This window comes from Ailuropoda melanoleuca, chromosome 6 (genome assembly GCF_002007445.2).
Source record: "Ailuropoda melanoleuca isolate Jingjing chromosome 6, ASM200744v2, whole genome shotgun sequence".
NCBI lineage: Eukaryota > Metazoa > Chordata > Mammalia > Carnivora > Ursidae > Ailuropoda > Ailuropoda melanoleuca.
The window spans coordinates 92,152,882-92,166,610 of NC_048223.1; positions in this window are offsets into that span (position 1 = coordinate 92,152,882).

Sequence of the window (13,729 nt, forward strand, 5' to 3'; positions counted from 1 at the left end):
ACTCACTTACCAGCTGGAGAAACTGGGATGAGTTACTTAACCTCTCTGTTCAAATAATATTATCTGTAATTTTGGTGAGGATTAAACGAAATGATACAGCAATTCTCCAAGTGCGGTCTCTGGACCAGAGCAGCATCAGCATCACTTGGAACTTGATAGAAATGCAAATTATCTAGCCCCACCTCCAAGTGGGGACTTCGAAGCATCACGCTAAAGTTTGTGAACCACTGGGATAAGGTATTTAAAACATCTAGTACATAGCAATAATCATAACTATCAATTTCTAATATGTAGCACATGAAAAGCATTACTCTAGGGTTTTATATGCCTAATATTACTTAACCACCATGACAGTTTGGTGAGGTATCACTACATCCATTTTATAAATGAGGAAACTGAGGCCCAGGGAAGATAAGGAGCTTAAATTCATTCTGTACTCAGATTTCTCATTTGAGACATCAGTGTAATCAGCCACAGATTCATTCACCTAATCAATCACATGCTTTGTAGGCTCATTAATTTATCACATCATTTTACAGATTAAAAAAAAGTAATTCCCAGAGAAGGAAAGTGACTTGCCAGGAGTCAAACAGTTAATGGAAGAGCCAAATAATAATAATAATAATACATCAAAAATAAATAATATTTTATTAAATAGCTTAAGAAATATATCCAGAGAAAATAAACTTGTTTATGCCTATTAGCCTCTTGGTGAGGAGAGCTGCTCACAGAGTTGAGGATACTGGAAGAAACATCAATTGTCAATTAAAACACCAGGCAAATAATCAAGTGGCCTGGCTCTTGATAAGTCAGAAGATGTTACTACTCAATTATTATTGTTTATTCAGAGTCTCAATAAGAAGTTGGACAAAAAGCAAAATCAGACCTATGAATACAGAGAACAACCTGATGGGTGATGTTTGCCAGAGGGAAAGGAGGTGGAGGGACGGGCAAAATGGGTGAAGGGAAGTAGGAAATACTGGCTTTCCGTTATGGAGTGAATAAGTCACGGGAATAAAAGGCACAGCATAAGGAATATAGCCAATGATACTGTCAGTGATAGCGCTCTACGGTGACAGATGGCAGCTACGCTTGCGGGAGCATAGCATTATGTATAAACTTGCCGAATACCATGTTGTACATCTGAAACTAACGTAACATTGCATGCCAAATATACTCAAATTAAAAATGTTTTAAATACAAATTTTAAAAAATAGTAAGTTTGAAATGACTGGAGAATTAGTTCCCATAAATAGTCTGTGTAGAAATACAGCAGAGAATATTTTCAAACAGGTTGAGAGAACACTAATTCAGTACAACCGAAGTAGAATCTAAGATGTGTTAATGAAAATATAGAGCGGAAAAAGGTTGGGCAGAATTAAGAGTTAGAGAGGTCTTAGGCATGTTGTACCTGACATATCTACGAAATAGGCAGACAGACAGCTCCACAGGCAGCTGGATGTATGGTTCTGAATTCAGGAGGGAAACCCAAGATGAAAATTAATTCCACTTGTTATATTTTTTAATGTCACTATTAGAGAAATTTAAATTACATATATGGCTTTTTCTGTTGGATCAAGTCTCTGTTCCACCTCTCTATTATTAACCCCTGGATTAAGTGGTCAGCTCTCATCCTGGTCTTTGCCTTTCACCACCTAATCCAGGGGCTAATAATGGAGAGGTGGAACAGAGACTTGATCCAACAGAAAAAGCTCAAAGAAAATCACGTCCTTGGGACGGCTAGGTGGCTCAGTTGGTTGGGCATCTGCCTTCAGCTAGGGTCACGATCCCAGGGTCCTGGGATCAAGTCTCACATCGGGCTCCTTGCTTAGCAGGGAGCCTGCCTCTCCTTCTGCCTGCTGCTCCCCCTGTTTGTGCTCTCACTTTCTCTTTCTGACAAATAAATAAATAATCTTGAAAAAAAAAAAAAAGAAAAAGAAAAAATCATGTCCTTGATTCATGGTACAAAAGGAAAGACAAAGAAACTGTCTCCCAGGGTATCTTTATGAGCATCCCAGGTAAACGAGGTGCCATTTGCAGACTGGGAAGCAGAGACAAAGATGTTGGACAGAAATAAGAGTTAGAAATGTTGTGCCTGAAATATCTGTGGAAGAGACAGGTGGAGATCACCAGGAGGTAGCTGGATGTGTGGTTCTGAGCTCAGGAGGGAGGAAGCCCAAGAGGAAGGTGAGGCTAGCAGAGTCAGATGGCTCCCAAGGAAAGAGAGAACTCCACACAGGAGCCTGAAAGAATAAGCCATGAAAAATGAGAAAAAAAATTATACAAAAGGTGAAAACAAAACTAGCAATTTACATTAAACACATAGTTCTTCACCTATGGAAAATGAATAGAAAACGAAGAAGAGGGGTGTTTTTTAAAAACCAAGGGCGTAATGGTAAGAACTAAGATAATCAAAACAACAGAACATGGATAAACCAAAATCACAGCAAGAAATGAAAGGAAATCTGCTTTTAATTCCCAATGGTGCTTTTACAGATTTGAGTAGACAACTGCTTAAGGACTGACTTTAATAACAAGGAACCATCAGAGATCAAGAGCTAATTCTCAAAAATTGAAAAACCTGACTATTGAACTGTGAAAACAAAATCAAAACTCTTTAGAGAAGGCCTGAAATAGAATGGATGGACATAAATGGCCAATTCTGCAAATCTCCTAGAATGTAGAATGAAAGACTGCCAAATGCACAAGGGAGGTAGAGCCTTCTCTCCTGATAATATAGACAAGTAACAGTTTTCCAGCTTATCAGCCATCACAAAAGTAGAATCTGACTTGCCCTCTCTTCTCTGCTGGGTGACATCTGCTCAAGAGACCCTAACAAGGGGCACCTGGGTGGCACAGCGGTTAAGCATCTGCCTTCAGCTCAGGGCGTGATCCCGGCGTTATGGGATCGAGCCCCACATCAGGCTCTTCCTCTATGAGCCTGCTTCTTCCTCTCCCACTCCCCCTGCTTTGTGTTCCCTCTCTCGCTGGCTGTCTCTATCTCTGTCGAATAAAGAAATTAAAAAATCTTTAAAAAAAAAAAAAAAAGAGACCCTAACAACCTGTCCATCAAATTACTCAGGAAATATACAACCCAGATCAAGTAAAGCCCAATAACTATCCCATATAAGAGGAACTAGAATCCTGAGCAAACAAGTCCAAGGAAAATAATTACTATACAAAGACAATGGTATTGGCTGACATATCCAGAAGAGCTAACATGTAATAACAAGGATTCCAGTAAATTAAAGGAACAGACAGAAAAGAATTAATCATGATGTAAATAAGATACTTTCAGAGTCAAAAGCCTTTGCGTTTTCACACTGAAAGAGACATACTAAAAGGGTTCAGAATCAAAACAAAACAAAACTTTGGTTTCAGCTCTGACATTTAAAGAACTTGGAAGTCACCACTCCCATCCTTATAACAAGAAAAAGCTATACAAACTAAAACTCAGTGACTGTCCTTGAGCCCATCAGAGAACTGAGGTCACAAGGCAAACTGCCACCCTGAAATCTGGAAATAGGCACATCCAGAGAGTCACAGCCGACATCTGCTTACTTGGAGCAGAAGCTGCCAGAGCCACAAACTGGAAGGAATACTTAAATGGTAAATCTGAAAATCACTGGAGCCTAAATTGAGAGAAGCATCAGAGTAAACAACTGGGTACAGCAGTCTTAGTGGGGTCACCGCATGTTTATGGGCCCACACTCCCACAAGTTCACCAGGTTCTCATGAAGAAGATCTGAGAAAGATCCACTTAGACCTGGCAAGAATAGGGCAACAGTAACCGCTGTGGAAATAAATTCAGGATCTTCTTCATTAACAAAGGCCTACTCTGAAATCTAATCCCAGTTGGAGGAAGGGAATTCTTCACTCTATCCATGTCTAGCCTTCCTGTCCCACTTAAGGTGAGAGGGGAGGGAATAGTTTCTAAAAGATAATTGTTTCAAGGAATAGAGGAGACACTCAGCCAAGGAAAGAAGTAGGAGGCAGGGTGGGGAAATCTATACCATTAAAGAAATACTTGTGAAAATCATAGCCCAGGGACACAGGCCCACTGAAAGACTGAGATTTAATCATAATATAATAAAAAATAATAAAAGGTTGCAAGCAAAAAAATAATAATAATAATCATGAGATTTTAGAATGCTTTCCCGCCACACTTTATCACCACACCAAGAGGACTCCAGCATAACACCAATAGATGAGAGCTAAGATAGCTGCAAGACACAGACTCTCACTCTGACGCAGAGACCTCACGGAATCTCAAAGTCAAGAGGGGAGACAAAAATAAGTGAAGCCTCCGACACCTATGGCTACAACAAACATTAAACACAGCTCGACTCCTAGCCAGAATAACAAGTCCTCACACTAAAGATCTACTTACCTCAGTTTCTATTACCAGATGCTTGTCCAACTTTCAACAAAAAACTACAGGGTAAGCCAATAAGCAAGAAAAAAGGAATAAGAACCAGACTCAGCTATGACACAGATGTTGGTATTATCACACAGATAATTTATTTTTTTTAATTTTACTTATTTATTTGAGAGAGAGCGAGAGAGAGAGAGAGAAGCAGACTCCCCGCTGAGCAGGGAGCCTGACTGGGGACTCAATCCCAGGACCCTGGGATCACAACCTGAGCCAAAGGCAGATGCTTTTTTTTTTTTTTTTTTTTTGGATTTTATTTATTTATTTGACAGAGAGAGAGAGAGAGACAGCCAGTGAGAGAAAGAACACAAGCAGGGGGAGTGGGAGAGGAAGAAGCAGGCTCCTAGCGGAGGAGACTGATGTGGGGCTCAATCCCAAGACTCTGGGATCACACCCTGAGCCGAAGGCAGATGCTTAATGACTGAGCCACCCAGGCGCCCCCAAAGATAGATGCTTAACCAACTCAGCCACCCACGTGCCCCTATCACACAGATTATTTAAAATAATGATGATTAATATGCAAGGACTCTTCCTCATAATTTTGTCAAAGGCAAATGGTCTTTTCATTTTTTTAAGTTTTTTTTTTTTTAGTAGTCTCTACACCCAATGTGGGGCTCAAACTCACAATCCAGAGATCAAGAGTCGCATGCTCTTCTGACTGAGCCAGCCAGGTGCCCCCAAGCAAATGGTTTTTTTTAAAGACATTAAAAAAATGCACTGAGCACATCACAATTTAAAATTTTATTAATAAAGTTACTAAATTTTATTATTCACTATTTCTTTCAAAGAAAGAAAGAAGAAAGTGAGAAAAAGTATTGATAAGTAATAAATAAGAGAAAAAGGATTACTGTCCAAATTACATAAAGGATTTTTACAAGGTCATAAAAAATAGAGGAAAGTGAGTAAATATATAAACAAAGCAATCCACAGAAGAAACATATCACAGTTACTCAATACTTCACTGGTAAATAGTAGACCAGCTGTGGTAGGTATTCAACGATGGGAAATAGGAAGTCTTGGTATCGGCAGGAGCCTCCTGTGTCACAGGATCTCGGACTCTGCCCTGTGGATGGCTGGCGGTCAGTAAAGTGGAAGAAACACTACCTGATGAACATTTTGGACAAATTACTGAAAATAAGCTTGAGATGTAGAAGAGAAGCATAAAGGCTGGAATAAAGAAGAGAAAATGAAGCTATGGTAGGCTACACGGATAAGACAGAAAAGACGAATTTAAGAAATATTAACAATTTAAAAGAAACAAGAATGGGATGACTAGATGGACAGGAGAACTGAGTCACAGAGTGGTTTAGGACCTGCTTTCTATCACTTGTGATTGGCTAAGCAGCACCACCATTTGACAGAGAATAAAGCAATACTTTAATTATGGATCTGTTGCTTTTGAACAAGTTACACACAGGGGAGCAGCAGCTAGGTACACTGGAAAGACAAACTCTGGAGTCCCAAAGGCACTCCTCAGCTATAAGCACAGAGAGGATGAATCTGTGAGGGACACTGAGAATAACAAGAAGCAGAGAGACTGGGATAGGCTCCTGACGATGATAATGTTTAAGGGCAAAAGGATGAAAGAAAGCACCATGAAAGAGAAAATCTAGACAAAGACACAAGCCAGTGGGGTGATGTTGGAGAAACCAACAAAAGACTCTCAGGAAACAACAGTCAACAGTGTCCATGAGACAGCAGGCACTGGTAACAGCCATCATTTTATTATAATGAGGTCATTGTGACCTTTACAAAAGGAGATTAAGACAACTGGGAAGGAAGAAGAAAGAATGGTCTGAAATGTGAAACAGAACTATGGACATAAAAGCCAAAGAGTAGGGGCACCTGGGTGGGTCAGTCGATTAAGCAACTGCCTTCCATTCAGGTCATGATCCCAGCATCCTGGGATCTAGCCCCTCATCGAGCTCTCTGCTCTGTGGGGAGTCTGTTTCTCCCTCTCCCTCTGCCTGTCGCTCCTCCTGTTTGTGCTCTGTCAAATAAATTTTTAAAAATCTTTAAAAAAAAAACAAAGAGTATAACTCTGAACTATCTGTGACACCAATAAATACAGCCTAATGGGGGGAAAAATCATTTACTGAAATAATCAGTAAAGGAGATATACTCAATTGCTTTCTCCAGATACTCTACATTTTATCCCTGGATCATACAGGAACATCAGAAAATGGTCTAGAGCACTGCTGTCCAATTTGGTAGGCACTAGTCACATGCACTTGAATGTTGATATGTGACTTAGGAACTAAATTTTAATAGTTCTAAATGAAATATCTACATGTGGCTACCGGTTACTATATTGGACAGCATGCAGTACCAGACACAATATTTTGATTCTCTGAAAATCTATATTCACTGAGTTCACCCTTAGGTCTCGAGACTTCTATTCCCATTGAAGAACTACTCAATGAAAGAGGCCGCACTCCTTTTAGGGAAGTTGTTGGAAGGCTGCACACTTCATCATCCACACAGAGTGCAAGAAAGGAACTTTTTTTAGACTTTAATGCTAGAAAGCCTTTATGCCCCATTAACAATCAATATGATTTCTCTTTATGGAAAATGTAAATCCTATAACAGATGTGTGTATTTTTCCATGACTATCAGAAAGATCAGAAACAAATCTGCAGCTCATCTTTGAGAACTCTGTAAGATCACAAAACCTGTACATATCTATATATTACATCACCCTGTTCTTGATCTGCTACTGTATTTTTCCCTGTTGTTGATTTGTAATTTCTGTATTTCCGTTCTAATCTACTAACTCTTAAAAGTCTCATACAAAGCATTATAAATAAGCTGGAAGTAAGAAATAAACAATTCACCTGGGATCTGTTCATTTTCTACTGGTTTGGGGAAAGTATGGAGAAGTGTAAAGGTAGAGCTCGGGAAGAAGGAAGTAAGAATGAAGTCAGGAAAAACACAACCTGCCCTGCAGCTCCAGGACTCACCTTTCGAAAATGCTCCACAGCAGCAGTTTAAATAACATGGAGACGTACCATCAGTGACTAGATCGTATTGAGCTTAACGTGCAATTTTTGAGTAGGTGAAAGTAAACATACACAATCCATTGATATTAATATGCTGCCTATGATTTAAGCACACACAAAAAACTTAGAACACAACCAATATATGCATTCAGGATACTAATATAGAAAGTTTTTTCTTTAAAATCATGTGGTTACAAATACCGACGAGATTGCATTATCTGTGTTCCTACCAATGTGACACTGGAAACGTTGAACAATTCACAGAAACTCTAAAAAAGAGAATCAGCACTTGAAATGTTTTTTTTTAATCTGCCCAAATTAGTTGCAATTTCATAACCTTTTGATAAGAAACTTGTTTTTGCTGTGCAAAGGAGACATCTTGGGAATCAAGAAACCAAGAAACTCTTCTGCCTTGATCAGTAACAAAGGAGTGATCTGTAGCATTTCATTTACCTTCTCAGGCTCCACATGTTTTCTTTCAAATGAGGCAGAAATAGATAATCTCATAAACCCCTCCTACGCTACCTCGATGTGATTCTAAGTTCAGAATAAAGTTCAGAAAAAAAAAATAAAAAATATCTAGATACTAAATACATGGATATACACCATATACAAGTTCAGGATTTGGAAAAATGAGAACGGAAAGGTAGGCTGTGGTAGGAAGTTAAATAAAACTTCCTCCTTGGTGATCCCTTCCTCAGGCCAACCCCCCAAAGAGTCCTGACGTTTCTGTGCAGCCTGCCTCACTCACCACTTAAGGCAGCACACCTCTCTTGCTGAAACCTGGTCTTGATCTTCCACCGTCACAGACCTGTGAGTGTCAGATGTGACACCTGAAAGCATGTTCATTTAGGGCGGGGAGATCAAAAATTGCTTCTGGCCTTGGAATCTAGAGTCTGTTTCTTTGGGGGTTTCTTCCACTTCTGTTCAGAGCTCTGGTGAAAGGTCTGAGGAAGGTCTCAGGGAACTCTTTTCTTCCAGGTGGGTTTCTGATTTGTGCCATTCCCTCCCTTTTATCTTCCTAGAATTGCTTTGTTCCGAGGGAAACGGAACTGGGACCTAGAGGACAAAATCATTTAATTGGAATCTTTATACAAGACCCCTAATCTGACTCTCCCGAAGGTTGCTCCCCCAGACTAGACCGACCTTCTATAGGCTCAAATCAGAACTGCTGGGCACACAAGCTGGGAAAGTTGGGAGGCGCCCACAGTCTCAATTATGGACTCTGACCCCACGGCTCCTGAGAGCCAGGAAGGCACCTTGCCACCTGGGGGCTGTGAAGGAACCCAACGCTGGTTTCCAGGTAGAGTGGCCTATTAGACATCTGAACAACAGATTCGGCCTTTAACCCAACCCCCTCACCTGCTGGCTTCGTGAACTTGGGTGAATCATCACCTCTCCTCTTATCTGCTAAAAACAAATGGTTGTGAAAATTCAAAGTAATGCCAGTGGCTTTATCATTAACCACCACGCACTACTAGGCTCACAGATGCTTTCGTTCTCAGCGCAGAGAAGCCAGCTGAAGAGCCGGGCCTCCCCCAGGGGGCACTACTGGGAGAGGACCCGAGACGCCTTGGCAGGCTCGGCGCACTCGCCCAGGGCCGCCACCCTCCGAGGCAGCCGGCGCAGGGCCCCGCTTTCCCCGCGGGCGGCCCGCCTTTCCCCACCTCGGGGTAGGGAGCCACCCCCGGCGCGCACCAACTCCTCTCAACCGCGCACTATCCGCCACGTGCCGCCGCGGCCCTCCGCGCCGCGCTAGTGCGCAGTTCCGTAAGGACACGCGGACGGAGCACGGCTATCCCCCCACGCAGCAGAGCTGTAGGAGCCCGCCGCCGAGCGTCCGTGCGCAGCGGGGCCGCACGCGACTTCCCATCAGCCCCGGCGGAGAGCGTGCGCCCCAGAGGCTCCGGGAGACTGGGGTCTGTTCCGGGAAATGGCCGCGGCCCCAGCAACAAGAGACGCGGAGACCAGAGACCCGCTAGCCTCCGAGTGAACTGCAGCCCAACAGCAGGGCTTTTCCCACGATGGGAAAATAATGATGAAATGTTTAGTTATCATTCTATTCTCCTTACGATGCTAGCTTGCAAAGATTACACAGTGATACGCGAAAATTTTAGGAAAATCAGAAAATACAAGCAAAAGAAAGAAACAATGGACACGGCTTCACCTCCCACTCCCTGAGATTTATGTGTTTAACCGTTAGACACACAGCCTTATTGTAGTTTGCAGAAATGTGATCATATATGCATAATTTTTATCACTATGCTTGCAGAAAACAGTTTCTTGTAAAATATAACACCAATTACTTTTTTCCCTATGATAATAGAAGTTCCATTCACAACAGCATCAAAAATTGTGCAAAATAGGGGCACCTGGGCGGCTCAGGGGGTTACACATCTGCCTTCCTTAAGATCAGGTCATGATCTCAGGTCCTGGGATCTGACACTGCATCTTCCTGCTCAGTGGGGAGTCGGCTTCTCCCTCTGCCCTTCCATCCACCTCGTGTTTTCTCTCTCTCTCTCAAAGTGTTTTTAAAAATTGTGCAAAATAGTTATTCGAGTTTATAAAAGAAGTAAACTTGTAAAAAAAAAAAAAAGACATTTCGTGGTGTATAACATTTAAAAGATTTGAAAGTGTAGATATCCCTAGGAATTTCACAAAAAGAAGACTCAGTCTTCAAAATATTCCAAACAGAATCTCAACAAAGTTTTCTTTTGCTTTGTATTTTGTAATTTCTTACTTGACAAGGCTTAACCTTACTCTAAGAGAAAAAACAAGAATTTTTTGAAGAAAAAACCAGTACTGCTTAATATATATTAAAAGTATTTTATTGTTGGGGCGCCTGGGTGGCACAGCGGTTAAGCGTCTGCCTTCGGCTCAGGGCATGATCCCGGCGTTATGGGAGAGCCCCACATCAGGCTCCTCCGCTATGAGCCTGCTTCTTCCTCTCCCACTCCCCCTGCTTGTGTTCCCTCTCTCGCTGGCTGTCTCTATCTCTGTCGAATGAATAAATTAAAATCTTTAAAAAATAAAAATAAAAAAAAATAAAAGTATTTTATTGTTATAATTTAAGTTTGGAATTGACACCAATGAAAAAGAATATTTAAGAATGCATTTACACGGGGATGCCTGGGTGGATCAGTCAGTTAAGTGTCTGCCTTTGGCTCAGGTCAGGATCTCAGGATCCTGGGATTGAGTCTCCCATGGGGTTCCTTTGCTCAGCGGAGAGCCTGCTTCTCCCTCTGCCTGCCACTCCCCCTGCTTGTGCTCTCTCTCACTCTCTCTCTGACAAATAAATAAATAAAATCTTAAAAAAAAAAAGATGACTGGATTAAGAAGATGTGGTCCGTATATACAATGGAATATTACTCAGCTATTAAAAAGAATGATTTCTCAACATTTGCTGCAACATGGACAGGACTGGAGGAGATAATGCTAAGCGAAATAAGTCAAGCAGAGAAAGACAATATGGTTTGACTCATCTATGGAACATAAGAAGTAGGAAGATCAGTAGGAGAAGAAGGGGAAGAAGAAAGGGGGGGTAAACAGAAGGGGGAATGAACCATGAGAGACTATGGACTCTGGGAAACAAACTGAGGCCTTCAGAGGGAGGGGGTGGGGGAATGGGATAGGCTGGTGATGGGTATTAAGGAGGGCACATATTCCATGGTGTACTGGGTGTTATACGCAAGTAATGAATCATGGAACTTTACATCGAAAACTAGGGATGATGACTAACATAATATAATAAAAAAAAATGCATTACATGGTTACATGAGGAAAGAACTCAGTATTCAATTAATCATTTTGGATAAATAGATGCTTCAAATTGAATGAACTTGTACACCAGCTCATATTGCAATAAACTCATTTCAAATATGAAATCAAGATTAAAATTTTATATGTATGGGGCGCCTGTGTGGCACAGTGGTTAAGCGTCTGCCTTCAGCTCAGGGCGTGATCCCGGCGTTACGGGATCGAGCCCCACATCAGGTTCCTTGCTATGAGCCTGCTTCTTCCTCTCCCACTCCCCCTGCTTATGTTCCCTCTCTCGCTGGCTGTCTCTATCTCTGTCGAATAAATAAAATCTTTTTTAAAAAAAATTTTTTTTGAATTTATACGTAAATTATACTATTTTCACAATTTTTTTTAACAATGTGTCTCCTACCTCTGACCTCTCAAAGAGCCTAGATGCAATGATCTCTCCCCATAGCAATGAACACGGATAGTACTCAGAAATTATCTATAAAATGTAGATAGTGATCCTTGGGAAAGTGATTGCAAGTCTGGCCAAGAAAAGTACAAGATGAAACTGGGCAAGCTTACTGTGGTAGAGAACAAAGAAGTACTCACAGATCAATGGGGTAAAATACATACAGGAGCAAGCTTGAGGAAGTACCTATTAGCAAAATCACGGGGTCAATTAAAGCTCCTAAAAGCATATTTTTTGAAATGGGAGGGGGGTCACTCATTTCTAAGAAGGCAAGGTAGATGTATTTTTCTCTATTGTACCTCCTTAGTATAACTAAAATCCCTGGACATTATATATAAAACAAATATAAGCAGACTGAAAGATGGAGAAAAGGCAGACCAGCCACAGACCTCAAGATCCAAGGAATTGAAACAATGATCTATTCACTGGGTTTCCTTTTTGCCTCATAGATTCCAAATTTGTAGCTAAACCAAGTAACAACCTGGACACACCAAAGGGTGCAGACAACAAGTAACCCAAAACAAGCCTGTTCTATCTAGCCAAAGGACCAGGAAAGAAGGAGCCTAGCAAGACAGAAAGCTTCTAATCAATAAACACTATGCCCCAGATAAACCTCACAGAAAGAGTTATGGCCCCAATCCCATCACCCCAATAAAGACTGAGCAGAAGGCCTAGACCTCCATCCTCACCTGTCTGTAATGTGTCTCAATTCTTCTGTCCCCTCTTGAGTTTATATCAGAAAGGCCAAGAAGGGAACTGGGACATTTGTCTCCATTCATTAGTAATGAGGCTATTCCTACCTCAGTGTAAGTGGAGACCCTGTAGGGTGCCAGAACTTCCAACCTTCCCCAAGAGTAACAAGAAGCCCCCAACTGAGGTTTCAAAGAAGAATGAGTGGGAAACCTAGAATTCTACCTCCAGCTGTCAGTGTCCCACAATTCCCCTCCTGGAGCAGTATCAGAGAAAGCCAGTTAAAAAAGAAGATTTAAATAAGATCTAGCATTTTCTAAGGTAATATGAAAATATCCAGGTTCCAAGCAAAAATCACTCATAACACAAAGAAGGAAGATCTGAAACTGAATTTAAAAAGACAATAGATGCCAAGAGGACAGGATGTTAGAATGATCTGACAAAAACATTAAAGCAGCCATGGGGATGTCTGGGTGGCTCAGTTGGTTAAGCACCTGCCTTTGGCTCAGGTCATGATCCCAGGGTCCTGGGATCAAGCCCTGCATTGGGCTCCCTGCTCAGTAGGGATCCTGCTTCTCCCTCTGCCCCTCTCCCCACTTGTGTGCTCTCTCACTCCTTCTCTCTCTCTCTCTCCCTCTAATAAATAAAATCTTTAAAAAAGTAAATTAAATAAAGCAGCCATGATGAAAATGCTTCAACAAGCAATTACAAACACATTTGAACCAAATTTAAAAACTGAAGAATATGAGCAAAGAAACAGAAGATACAAAAAAAAACTTCAAATGGAAATTTTAGTTTTGAAAAATATAATAAGTAAAATTAAAAACAAAGTAGATGGGCTCAAAATAAAAAAGAATGAAGGGGGGGATGCCTGGCTAGCTCAGTTGATCGAGTGTAAAACTCTTGATCTCGGGGTTGTGAGCTCCAGCCCCACATCAAGTGTAGAGATTACTCAAAATCTTTTAAAAAATAAAAAACAGAATGAAGGGAACAAAGGAAAGAATGGTGAACCATAAGAGAAAACAATAGAAACTGTGCAATCTAAACAACAGAAAGAAGAGAAAGTAGACTCAAAAAAAAAAAAAAAAAGAAAAGAAAGAAAGCAAGCAAGCCCCAGGGATCTGACAGACTAAATTTGAAAAAATTAACATTCACATTATCAGAATCACAGGAGAGGAAAAAGAGAGTAACACTGGAAAAGTAATTTGAACAAATAATACTTTAAAACTCTCCAAATTTAGCAAAAGACACAAATATTCAAGAAAATGGGTTAACCCCAAACAAGATAAAGCTAAGGAAATTCACATCAAGACCCATCATAAACAAACTTCTGAAAACTAAAAATTTTAAAAATCTTGAAAGCAGCAAGAGAGCAATGACATCTTACTTATAGGG